We start from the raw sequence: 13,845 nt of genomic DNA, 5'->3' as shown, positions 1-13,845 counted from the left end.
CATGGCTCGTTTCTCTGTTTGTATTTTTCGTTGTTCGAAAAAAAAGTTCGTTTTCTACGTTTTTGTTTTTATGTTTTCGTTTCTCATTGTGTTCAATGTTTTTTATGTCCTGTGCCCATATATACATGTATAAATACATATATGTGTACATATATGTAAGTATATATAATTTATATTACATATATATATATTATATATAATATATATATATATATATATAATATATATATATATATATATATATACATATATATATATAATATATATACATATATATATATATATATATATATATATATCTATATATATATATATATATTATATACATATATATATAATATATATACATATATATATATATATATATATATATATATATCATATATTATATTATATTATGTGTGCATATATATATTCACAAATACACGAGTACAGTACACACGCATATATATAAATGTATAATGCGTGCGCATTTGTGTGTATGTGTGTGCGCGCGCATAAGTGTACATAGACCTTATTAACTACGTCAACCATGACTTTGTTGTTCTCTTCAGTCAATTCTCACTTTCTTGTCTTCCCCCTCCCTTTAGATTCTGAACCTTCACTCTTTCTTTCTGATAGTTGCCAAGGTGTTTCTCTAGTTTTTCCCTATCAATTTAAATCATATTCATTCAGAAACTGCACATCACTTATATTTCTCATTGTTTCGGAAATAAGAATTACGTCTCGTTCATTCTCATATTTTCATATGAAATAATATATCCTTTATTTAGTTACACATTTTGTTTGAATAGGTGAATCTTTCTGAAGAAACTCTAGGGAAACATATGAAAGATGGACATCGTACACGCGCGCGCGCGAACTTTCTGTTTTTCTTACTGTTTTCTCTCTCTCTCTCTCTCTCTCACTCCCTTTCTTTTCCTTTTCGTCTTCTCTTCTTTTCTTCTCCTTTTCTCTCCGTTTCTTTTTTCTCTTCTTTTTTTAATTTTCTTCTCCTCCTGCCTTTTGAATTTTTTCTCCTCACGCCTTTTGAATGTTTTGAATTTTTATACTCCGCATGTCATTACTATGCTTTTCGCTCTCCTCCTTTTTTTCTCCTTTTTCAATCATTCCCGATTACAAATCTTTCCTCCTCCGCCTTTACCACCGCCTAAAGGCACACCTTTCCACACCCTCTTTCCGCTACTTTCAAATTTCTATTAATCTTTCCCTACTAATTTTAAAAAAAACACGGTTCTCTAGCCACGATTCATTTCTCAGTCGCTACGTTCACCACCGCCTCATCCTCAAAGGTTTCCGCCTCTATTTCAGCCCCACCTTCCACTCTTCTTCAGCCATCCTACCCATACTCCGTACTACCTCCTATCGCCTTATGCATGCCACCATTCGTTCCAATCTCTCTAAAATACACACCATCGACCACCTTCTCCCTCTCACTTATTCCATCCTTTTCTCCCCTCTTTCATCTTCTTCTGCACACTACATTACATAATTCACTTAAATCATCTCTTCCATGAATTTCTCGCTCGCACTAAACAACGTAAACGCCACTCACTACTCCATTCCGTCACATCCGATGCCACTATCCTCACCCCTCCCACCCCGATACACTTTCCCTCATCCTAACAACAACCCCTCCGTCACTCCAAGCCCTACACACACTTATCCCACCACTCTCTCTCCCTCCCAGCATTCCACTACCCACCACCCCTCCCACATCTAACCCATCCACCCACCCCCTTCAGTTTGTTGTTACCATTCCTCCTGATCTTCCCCCATCTGAGGCGAAGCGCTCTCTTAGTAGGGCTCTGCGCTTCCCACCTCTCACACCATCCAGTAATGAATTTCAGACCGGTGCTGATATTCATGGCTTTGTGCGCCGTGTCAGGCTATATGCACTATCCCATAACACTGCTTCATCGACCTGGGCCGCCGACCATCCAACTGGACACTAGCACCTGGCCAGTTCCAAGCAGTCGATCATTTTGCGGGCATCTTTCAAGGTGTTGTGGACCGGTTTAACATTCGCGGGCGTCCCCGACATCTGAACATCTCCCCAGCTGAACGCTCATCCTTTCGATGTCTCCGACGCCGCAAAGACATTATCATAAAACCGTCCGACAAGAGTGGAGTCGTGGTTGTGTGGCGCGCAAACCTCTACAAGCCTGAAGCTCTCCGCCAACTTCAAAACATCTCCTTCTAGTGTCCTCAACACACAAACTCTACACCTAGCTACCAACAGACTGTCCTCCATTATCCATGATCTCATATCCTCTTCCCATCTCCCTCTCACCACCTCCCACCTCATTGTCCGTTCTCCTCGCACCCATACCATTTATTTCCTTCCCTAAATCCACAAACCCAACAACCCTGGCCGCGTCATCGTCTCTGCCTGTAACTACCCCATGGAACTCATCTCTAAATACATCGACCGTGTACTTACGCCCCTAGTGGCTTCCCTTCCCTCGCACAACCACGACACAAACCATGCTCTTCGTCTTTTCAAACTCTTTCTCCTTCCCTCCTGGCCCTTCTAAACTTCTCTTTACTCTTGATATCAAGAATCTATATACGGTGATCTCATAACACGGAGGACTTCTTACCCTCAGACACTTCCGAGACCTTCGACCCAACTCCCAACCTGACACGTCCACATTTCTTCGTCTGGCCGAACTTGTTATCTCCCTCAACTGCTTCTCCTTCGCGGGCGAGTTTTAGCAACGAGTCTCGGGAGTGGCCACAGGAACGAGAATAGGCCCCAACTATGCGAGCCTGTTCGCTGGCTACGTTGAGGCCCAAATATTTTCAAGATTCACTGGTCCCATTCCCGAAATATACGGTCGTTACATTGATGACAGTATTGGTGCGACTTCGCTCTCCCGCGAACAACTAGACTCCTTCCTCTCTTTTGTCCAATTCTTCCATTTCCGCTCTACCGGTCATAGATAGCTATTTTAATTAAATACAGCAGCAATTGCGTATGCTGGATTTTAATTAGCGAGGAGGCAATTCTTAACATTAGTGCATCTTTTATTTATTTTTTTCCTATATCAGGGACGACAAATTCTCATCCAAGCGTACGACGGCCCACGAGTGCACGCTACTGAAAAGATCCAAATGATTGGCCGCTGCTGGAACGAATGTTCCTCTCTTCCCCATCTCTCTCTCACTTTTTCTCTACTATTTATTGTGCTTTTAATACAGCAAGTCCATAAGAGATTTTATCGCAGGAGAAATAGTTTAGTAACTAACCTATCGACGGTGTGTATACATTAAGTATGATAAACAGATAGCTCTTTTAATCAGTTACTGTCTCAATTGCGTATACTGGATATACGTATATTTCTATAAGCATATGCATATGCATATCTATCTATCTATCCATCCATCCATCCATCCATCCATCCATCCATCCATCCATCCATCCATCCATCCATCCATCCATCCATCCATCTATCTATCTATCCATCTATCTATCCATCTATCTATCTATCTATCTATCTATCTATCTATCTATCTATCTATCTATCTATCTGTCTGTCTGTCTGTCTGTCTGTCTGTCTGTCTGTCTGTCTGTATGTATGTATGTATGTATGTATGTATGTATGTATGTATGTATGTATGTATATTAATAAATAAAACATATGCATATATATATATATACATATATATGTACGTACCTACATCTACATGTATATATACACGCATATATGAGCACAGGACATCAAAAAAACGTCGAACACAATGAGAAACGAAAACATAGACACGAAACCAAGGAACTGGACATTTTTCTTAAACAACAAAAAAATAGAGTACAGGACAAATAACACAAGGAAAAAAAACCCTTCTTCAGTCGCCATGGTTTCATCTACTCTGCGTTTCGAAGGTGAAGGCGAGACGCATCTTCGATAGAAACTTTCCTTCTTGCGAAAAGCAAATCAAATAAAATATCCACACGGCCCTTGCCCGAGCACGTTCCGTGGACCATAGCTCTTCTCTCTCTCTCCGTACCCGCACCATCGTTACCCGCCCGTATCCCGTTTCCCTTCACCTACCAACCCTTCACCTTGCCCTCCAACGCATCATTCTCCGAAAGTTCCGGCGACTCCAGTCCGATCCCTCCATCTCGCACATCTCCAACCTACCTCTACCTTCCTTCAAACGAGCCCACAACCTACGTGACCCTGGTTCACAGTTTCTTCCCTAACCCCATCTCCCAACCTGACTCATTTCCTTGCTCCTGTCCACGCTGCCGCACTTGCCCCTACCTCTTCAACACCACCATCTCACAGGCACCCAACATCGTCCCTATCAAATGACTGACTCTTTTACCTGTACTTCTAGCAACGTCATTTACTGCACAACTACTACCCTACCCCTGGCCCAATTTCCTCCTCAAAACATTCCCACTATCTATCATCGCTCTAACTACACTATTCTACTGATGTAATTAAATACGAACAGAACTGCATACTTCACCAGTTCTTCTCTGTAATCATTTATCTTTCTTACTGCTCGAAACAATTTCACTCGTTATCCATCTTTCTTAATATTGTCCTCTCTAACAACATTTTACATTCATCACCCTCCTTAACCACCATACTAACTCTCTCCTACCACCATACGCCTCTCCCCATTTCTACATCTAGTCTTCACTCTTATTTCCATCTCACTTATATGTCATCTCTCTTTCTCTCTCTCTCTCTCTCTCTCTCTCTCGCTCTCTCGCACTCGCTCTCTTCTGCTCTTTCTTTGATTCTTCGTCTGTCTACTGTATCATTATCATTATCACTATTATCAAAGCGGCCAGCCGACAGGATCGTTAGTACGCCGGACACAAGGCTTAGCGGCATTTCGTATGTTTTCACATCCTGAGTTCAAATTCCGCTGAGGTCGAGTTTGTCTTTCATCCTTTCGGAGTCGATAAAATATGTACCAGTTGAGTACTGGGGTCGATGTAATCGATTATCCTTCTCCCCCAAATTTCAGGCCTTGTGCCTATAGTAGAAAGGATTATCATTACTATGGTCAAAGCGGCGAGCTGGCAGAATCGTTAGACGAAATGCTTAGCGGTTTTTCGCCCGTCGCTACGTTCTGAGTTCAAATTCCTCCGAGGTCAAATTTGCCTTCCATTCTACCGGGATCGATAAATTAAGCAGCAGAGAAACACTTGGGTTGATGTAATCGACCAGTCCCTTCTCCCAAAATTTCAGGCCTTGCACCTTTTGCAGAAAGGATTATTATTACTATTATGCTGTTCTTCATTACTATTTGATTATAATTACTATTCTACTACAGTTTCGGTCATTACCTCTCCCTTATTTCACCCAAATCACATCTGTCATTGGTCATCCCTTTAACCTTACTTAATTTTTACAGTTGTCACTTACTCTTCATTTTCCCTACCATCTCTAATTATAACTCATCAGCACTTATTCTTTTATTATATTTACCCACACACCCATTCAATGTCGCTAGACATCTCTCATTCTCCCATGCACTCTTGCAACTCTACCCACCCACAGTTCCTCTTCTGTCCCTACTCACCTCGTACCCTGAGGTTCAGCTTTGACACCTCATCACCACTGTTTTGATCTCTTCCTAGGGCCACCCCAGTTATTCTCATCCTCACTTTTACAATGAGTGTAGCCCTGTCGCTCTTCCACAGCAAGAAACCCGATCTGTTCCGACCCCTCCTGGTATAGAGCCACTTCCTTTTTCACTGTAGCGCCACTTTGCCGAAGGAGATGTTTGTCTCGCAAGTTGTACGGCGACTACACTAGCACCGAATCCACGATTTCGAAAAACACCTAGTACACACTGTGAAGTGGTTGACGTTAGGAAGAGCATCAAACCGTATATATATATACGAGCAAAACGTCACCCATCCAACGGACGGTGCTGAGTTGTCAAAAATTTAAATCAAATTTTCTCAAGACAACTTGTCCGACCGTCCCATTTTGTAGCGTTATTTCAAGCCAGCAGGCTATTTTTGCGGAAACTGCACGTGCATTTTTCTCGCGTACGCGTAGTATCGATCGCAACAGCTGATGTACTTGCGCGTACAAATGCACGTTCCTATGGCTTTATCGATCGCATTCACACCTGGAATCGATTTTTTCAATTTTTTCAAGACTTATACACACCCTGATACCGTCGGTATATACATATCAAATTTAAGCGCAATCGGATGGAGGATGACCGAGATCCTAGAAGACACACACACAGACAGGCAGAATGGATTTATATATATATATATATATATATATATAACAGGAAGGTTTACGAAAATAAACAATAGACGAAGGTAGGTGGAGTACAAATAAACAAATGTATTAGTATGGCGCTCAGGAATAGAAATAGAACAAGTCTTTTACGTTTCGAGCCTACGCTCTTCGACAGAAAGACACATAGAAAAAAAACAAGGAGAGAAACAAGGAGAGAAAAAAATGCGTGTAGGAGCTAACGATCTATTATGGCATATATATATATATATATATCCCCCCCCCCACCAAAAAAAAAGGAACACAAACGCAACAGACAACAAAAACATGCGGACAGATAGACGACACAGACAGACAGGAAAAACCAGGACAGATCATTCGTGGTCCTTTATTCTTTAGTCAAGCTTCCAATCATCATCACAGCCTTGGTCTGTCACACTCAAGACTGTTTAAAATTGGTAGGCCTCCAAAATCTAAGCTAGGAGTATAACATTTTTGGGAGAAAGCAAGCGAACCTGTACGACAACACGGACAAAAACCGAGAAAACGGAGAAAATGTTACACGATTACAAACACTATGATAATGATTGGAAGCTTGACTGATGAATAGAGGGACACGAATGATCCGTCCTGATTTTTCCTGTCTGACTTTGTATCGTCTATCTGTCCGTATGTTTTTGCTGTCACCTGCTGCGTTCTTGTTCCGTTTTTAAAAAAAAATTATATATACTTATAGCGGTGTACGTACACCTTTGCTCACCTTGTAAATAATATATACATATATATATATATATATATATATATATATACGAGCAAAACGCCCCCCGTCCAATGGACGGTGCTGAGTTGTCAAACATTTAAACCAAATTTTCTCAAAACAACTTGTCCGACCGTCCTATAGGCCTCCTCTTTGAAAAACACTGATTTAACCTAAATTTGAGACACCAGCAAAAGAAGAAATAAAGATAAACTTCTTTCTATTCCAAGAAAAACAATTTTACAAATGCACGTTCCCACGGCTTTATCGATCACATTCTCACCTGGAATCGATTTTTGTAATTTTTTCAAGACTTATACACGCCCTGATACCGTTGGTATCTACATGTCAAATTTGAGCGCAATCGGATGGAGGATGCTCGAGATCCTAGAAGACACACACACACACACACACACACACACACACAGAACGGATTTTATATTATATATATATATTTATGTATGTATGTATGTATGTATGTATGTATGTATGTATGTATGTGTGTGTGTGTATGTATGTATGTATGTATGTATGTATTTATATGTATATGTATATATATGCGCGGATGAAGAGGTTCCTTTTATCTTTAAATGTTTTCCAACATGAAACGAATATTTTGGATTATTCTATCTTCGCTGCTATTCTCTTTCCCCACCCCCTCTTCTTCTTCTTTACTTTCTTAGCTTTCATAATTATTTCTGTAGTCTCTAGCATTCTTCCTTCTCGTTCTAGTTATCTTTTGGCCTTAGGTTTAATTTTTCGGCTTAACAATGCAATACCATGACTGCTTAAAGGCTCTGTTATTGTTATTTCTTTTTAATTACGTATGCTCATCATCTCCTTTATTCTCCGTATCTTACTCTCTTTTCCTAATTTGTTATGTTTTTGTACGGTTTCCGCTATGATTATTCATGCTACATTTATTTTCCATTGTTTCCACATCTTCATTCGATAGCATCACAAGATCGTTCCTCTTTTTCTTCCTTTTTTTAATTCATTAATTTGTCATAAATCTCAAATCTCAATATCGGCCTTTTCATGCTACAACGACAATCTTTCTTATCTGTCTTCCTTCGTTTTTCGCTTTTTACTTTTAATTATGTTCCCCTTTACTTCTCTTTCTTCCCAGCCTTTATTTTCTAGATCACAGTTTTCCTTTCTCACTATCTTTCATTTCATTCTTACTCAATAGATCTTCAATCTTGCATACAATATACATTATTTGCAAAGAATAATGATATTCTTTAAAGAACTATGTGATTATATATATATATATATATATATATATATATATATATATATATATATATATATATATATATGCTCTTAGCTTAGTTTTTCCTTGGGGCTGGCCAGATTGGAGCGATCTAGAGTATAACCATCCGAAATTGCAAAGATAATCTGGAAAGAAAACTCCGAATGACCCGTCCTTGTTTTTCTTTATATATATATAGCGGCGTACGTACACTTCGCACCATTCTTCGAAAGTTTCAACGACTCCAGTCCAACCCCTCCACCTCGCACATCTTCTCCAAGCTACCCCTTCCCTCCTTCAAACGAGCCCACAACCTACGTGACTTTCTGGTTCACAGTTTCTTCCCTACTCCCACCTCCCAACTTGGCTCATTTCCTTGCTCCCGCCCACGCTGCCGCACTTGCCCCTACCTCTCCAACACCACCATCTCGTAAGCACCCATCATCGTCCCTATCATATCACCGACTCCTTTACCTGCAATTCTAGCAACGACATTCACTACATCTCCTGCTCTTTCTGCCCTTCTATGTACATCGCTCAAACGGGACACCGCTTGTCTGACCGGTTCGCGGAGCACCTCAGAGACGTCAGACTCAGCGATGACACTCCGGTCTTGCGCCATTTCCGCTCTACCAGTCATTCACTACAACACCTGTGTTCGGATTGTCTTTACACAGGGGCCACCCGGACTCACACCTTCACCGTGAGCAGGGATTAATCTTCTCTCCTTTGCGCCACATGGGCTAAACTGCCCTCCTCTCTTCATCTGACTCCCCTCCATCCCCTCTCTTCATTTCACACTTACTTCCTCTCTTTACTCCTACCCACCTCTCTTCTCTCTTGCTCTGACACCTACTACCTCTCGTACCCACCTTCTCTTTTCATTGATACCCCTCCACTCACTCCCACATAGCCCACCCCTACTCCACACTCACAACCTAACCCCATACCCATATCTCACCCCACACACCCACAATCCTAACCTACACCCAACCCCCACATCACCCCAAACCTCCACATCACACCACACCACGCCACTCCATACACGCTAGCACTGACAACCTCCCAGCACCTACACCACATACCATCATCTGCACACACACCATCATCCGCACACCCACACATCATCATCCACACACCCACACATTACAGACGCACTCACTTACGCATACACACATCTACACACGCTAAATTTACTAGACTCTATCCACACACACACACACTTACATTCTCACATACATGCACACGCACACCTTCATTTGGGGATCACCAATACTTTATTATCTCTCCTTCATTCAAACCGTCCAGTCAAACCTTTTTCCCAACCAGTCGCCATGCTTGATCACTAAATCCGCAGGTTTTTTAATTACTTTTTCTTATTCCTTTCTGCTGAATAGCGCAGACTCAAAACGTAAAATAATTTCTCACTTTCCGATCATCAAACTAATACACCTGTTTGTTGTTCATATACCCGTCTTCGTCTTTTGTTTTTCTATAAATTTCAACTTTAAATTTCAACTATATATATATATATGTATACATATATATGTATGTATGTATGTATGTATGTATGTATGTATGTATGTATGTATGTACATATATATATATATATATATATATATATATATATATATATATATATATATATATATATATATATATACATACATACATACATACATACATACATACATACATATGTATACATATAATACACATATATACATATATATATAAGCAAATATAATGACGTATACACATATAAGCATATACCCATACATATATATATATATACATAAATACACACATGTGTATGTGTTATATATATATGTATGCATATATATACATATATGTATACACACACACATAAACACATATTCTTTTATTCTTTTTGTTTTATTTTGTTTCGTTTCAGCCTTTTGACTGCGCTCATGCTGGAGCACCGCCTTGAAGATTTTTAGTCTAACAAATCTAACCCAGGACTTTTTGTTAAACTTAGTACTTATTCTTTTGGTCTCTTTTGCCTAACTGCTAAGTTATGGGGATGTAAACATACCAACACCGGTTATTAAGCCGTGATGAGGAAGGCAAACACAGACACAAAGATACACACACATGGATAAATGCAACTGGTTTCTTTTAGCTTCTACCAAATGCACTAACAAGGATTTGGTAGGCCCGAGGCTATAGTAGAAGTCACTTCCCCAAGGAATATAAGAATTAAGGTATAAACTCTAGTGGTATATAAGCTATATAATACAGTTCGAGGAACTCCACTTTCTTCGGCCGTTTCCAGAGTTCATGTCCTAGTAGAAATATTAATTTATAAAAATCTGTGTCAAGTACGTGATTTTATGAAAATACCTTTCTTGATGAAGAGGACACTATCCGCATGGTTTGTAAGAATTTTCATTAAATTTTCTACCAGGACATGAACTCTGGAAGCGACCATAAAAAGTAGACTTCCTCGAATTGTATTATATACCTTATATATATTTAAAAAACATCGAACTCTAAAGATCTTTTATTTGAAACTCTTAACCGCTCTTAACTTTAGTACAAAAATAATTTTTATCAGTTCTCTTTTTCTCACTCTTCCTTCCATACGTATGTCACATGGGTTTTATTTACACGTATTTTTATGTATATTTATATATATACTCTTTTATTCTTTTACTTGTTTCAGTCATTTGACTGCGGCCATGCAGGAGCACCGCCTTTAGTCGAGCAAATCGACCCCGGGACTTATTCTTTGTAAGCCCAGTACTTATTCTATCGGTCTCTTTTGCCGAACCGCTAAGTGACGGGAACGTAAACACACCAGCATCGGTTGTCAAGCAATGCTAGGGAGACAAACACAGACATACAAACACACACACACACACACACACACACACACACACATACATATACATATACGCGTTCAATAAGTAATGCCCCTGACCCACTTCCCATAGCAGTAGAACAACGAAACTTGGCACAGTTATTAGTCTTTTTCTACATAGAAACCACTCAGAGTTACACATTTCTCCCATCGTTTGATGCAACTCTGGAGACCGTTTTTGTAGAAGACCCCAGCTTGGTCCTCCAACCACACGTGACTTCAGAAATCAAGGCTGCATCATCTGGGAAACGCTTTCCTTTCAAAAACAACTTCATGGCTAGGAAGAGGTGAAAATCAGAGGGTGCAAGGTCAGGAGAGTAGGGGGATGGGGAGGAGTTCATAGCCCCACGCCTGTGCTTCTGATCTGGCGACACGCGAGTTGTAGACCGGAGCGTTGTCCTGCAGGAGGAGGATGCCTTTGCTGATCTTGCCCCGCCTCTTGATTTTGATAGCTTCTCTTAATTTCCTCAAAAGTGAAGCATAATAGGCTCCTGTAATTGTGGTACCCTTTGCCAGGAAATCTGTCATCACTACTCCGTCCTGGTCCCAGAAGACTGTGAGCATGACCTTGCCAGCGGAGGGCTGCACCCTTGCCTTCTTTGGAGGAGGTGAGTCACGGAGCTTCCACTGCATTGACTGGGCTTTGGTCTCTGGATCATAGTGATGGACCCAGGTTTCATCCTGTGTAATCAGTCTTTTGAAAAATTTTGACTCATCTTCTTGGCACATCTCCAAATTCATCCTCGAGCACTCGACGCGTTCTTGCTTCTGGAAAGGTGTGAGCAACCTGGGAATCCATCTGGCAGACACTTTTTGCATATGCAAATGGTCATGAATGATAGTTTCCACAGACCCGGTACTAAACTTGACCTCATGGGCTATTTGGCGAATAGTTATGCGTCGATCTTCCAAAATGGCAGCCTCAACTTGACGGACAGATGCCTCATCAATGGCAGAAGGGGAGCGACCAGATCTGGGAGCTGTTTCCACAGAGTTCCGACCATGTTTGAATTCACGATGCCAGCGTTTTACAAGATCATATGATGGGGCATCATCACCATAAGTTACTTTCATTTCATCAAAAGTCTCCCGTGGTGTGCGTCCTTTCAAATACAAAAACCGGATCACTGCTCGACACTCAACAGGCTCCATTTCACACTTGACTCAGTTCAAACACCTGTATATCAGAAACCACAATTAGTTCACAGCTGTAATTTGCCACTTAATCTATGGAGATATAAATAATTGCACATGTAAATTTTCAGCTAGATCAAACAACTGCAAGTGGGTCAGAGGCATTACTTATTGAACGCCCCTCGTACATATATACGACGGGCTTCTTTCAGTTTCCGTCTATCAAATCCACTCACAAGGCATTGGTCGGCCCGGGGCTATAGCAGAAGACACTTGCCCAAGATGCCACGCAGTGGGACTGAACCCGGAACCATGTGGTTGGTTAGCAAGCTACTTACCACACAGCCACTCCTTATAAATATTTAGTCAAATTTATAACTGTATGATTGCCTAATTTGATTTTATATCTTAATTCTTATCTTTTGTCTCGGTTTCGACCCGAACACTTATTAAGTAGTTCTATATTTTTTATTAGAACAATATTATATATATAAACATACACATGTAATCGATCTGTTGTAAGGAGAATGTAATAGATATTACGTGGTTAACAAGTTAGTTGAAGGATGTGATATAGAAGAAGAGAGAATAGGATGTCTAGCAAATGGGCGATGTTCTGGTGGTGAGGTTAAAGAAAGTTAAATACAGAGAGAGAGAAAAGTGAGAGAGAGAGAGAGAGAGAGAGAGAGAGAGAGAGAGGAGAAAGAGTAGTGACATTATTGCTAGCCGATGCAGTGACAGGCTTGTCATGTGGTTCGCAGAAGTGAGAGGTGAAGATAAAGAGAGAGAAATGATATGACATGGTTTGAAAAAGTTTGTCAAAATGAGAGGCAGATAGAAAAAAAAAGAGAGAGAAATGAAGAGTTTAGCTGTAGGAAATGTTAGACATTATATATTATTGCGACTGACAAGAAAATTACATTTTGATATTCAATTTTCATATCTTCTATCTGTCAGTCTATCTATCCTCATGGACAAATACATCGATGAAAGTGAAATAACTTAACAAAATAGCCGTGGATGTTACTATTCTCTTTTAAAATTGTTATTCGAACTTTGTAGATATAAACAACAAATGAACTGAACAGAAATGAAATAATCTTGGTTCACAAACAACTTAAACTGATATTTGTTACTGAAAGCAATAAAGGTGGTGGTGGTGGTGGTGGTGAAAGAATAGCAAAATCATGCACCTTCAATTACATCCTTATCCAGAAGAACTGAAAGGTGTTTTAAATGAAAATAATGCAGAATATACAAATTATAAAGAACACTAATTTTTATGGCTCTACATAAATCTTATAGCTATCTAAAAATTTTCGAATTCATCGTAGAATTTTCACCGGTACAGCAAGTAAAAAAAAAATGAATAAACAGAACAAGTAAGAAAAATGTAAGGTTCACTGTCAGTTACGAAATCTATACACTTAATACTCTATTTTAATACATGGGTATAAACTTTTAAATTAATAAATCCAAGAATTTAGAAATCTATGCGATTCGAATAACGAAACATGTAGGTATCAGTCAATTTATTTCAAAGAACCATTAAACTGAAGGTCAGAATCTGCCTAAAAGAGAAAAACAGAAT

This window comes from Octopus sinensis, linkage group LG4 (assembly GCF_006345805.1).
Source record: "Octopus sinensis linkage group LG4, ASM634580v1, whole genome shotgun sequence".
NCBI classification, from domain to species: Eukaryota; Metazoa; Mollusca; class Cephalopoda; order Octopoda; family Octopodidae; genus Octopus; species Octopus sinensis.
Note: the sequence above shows the minus strand (reverse complement) of the source record.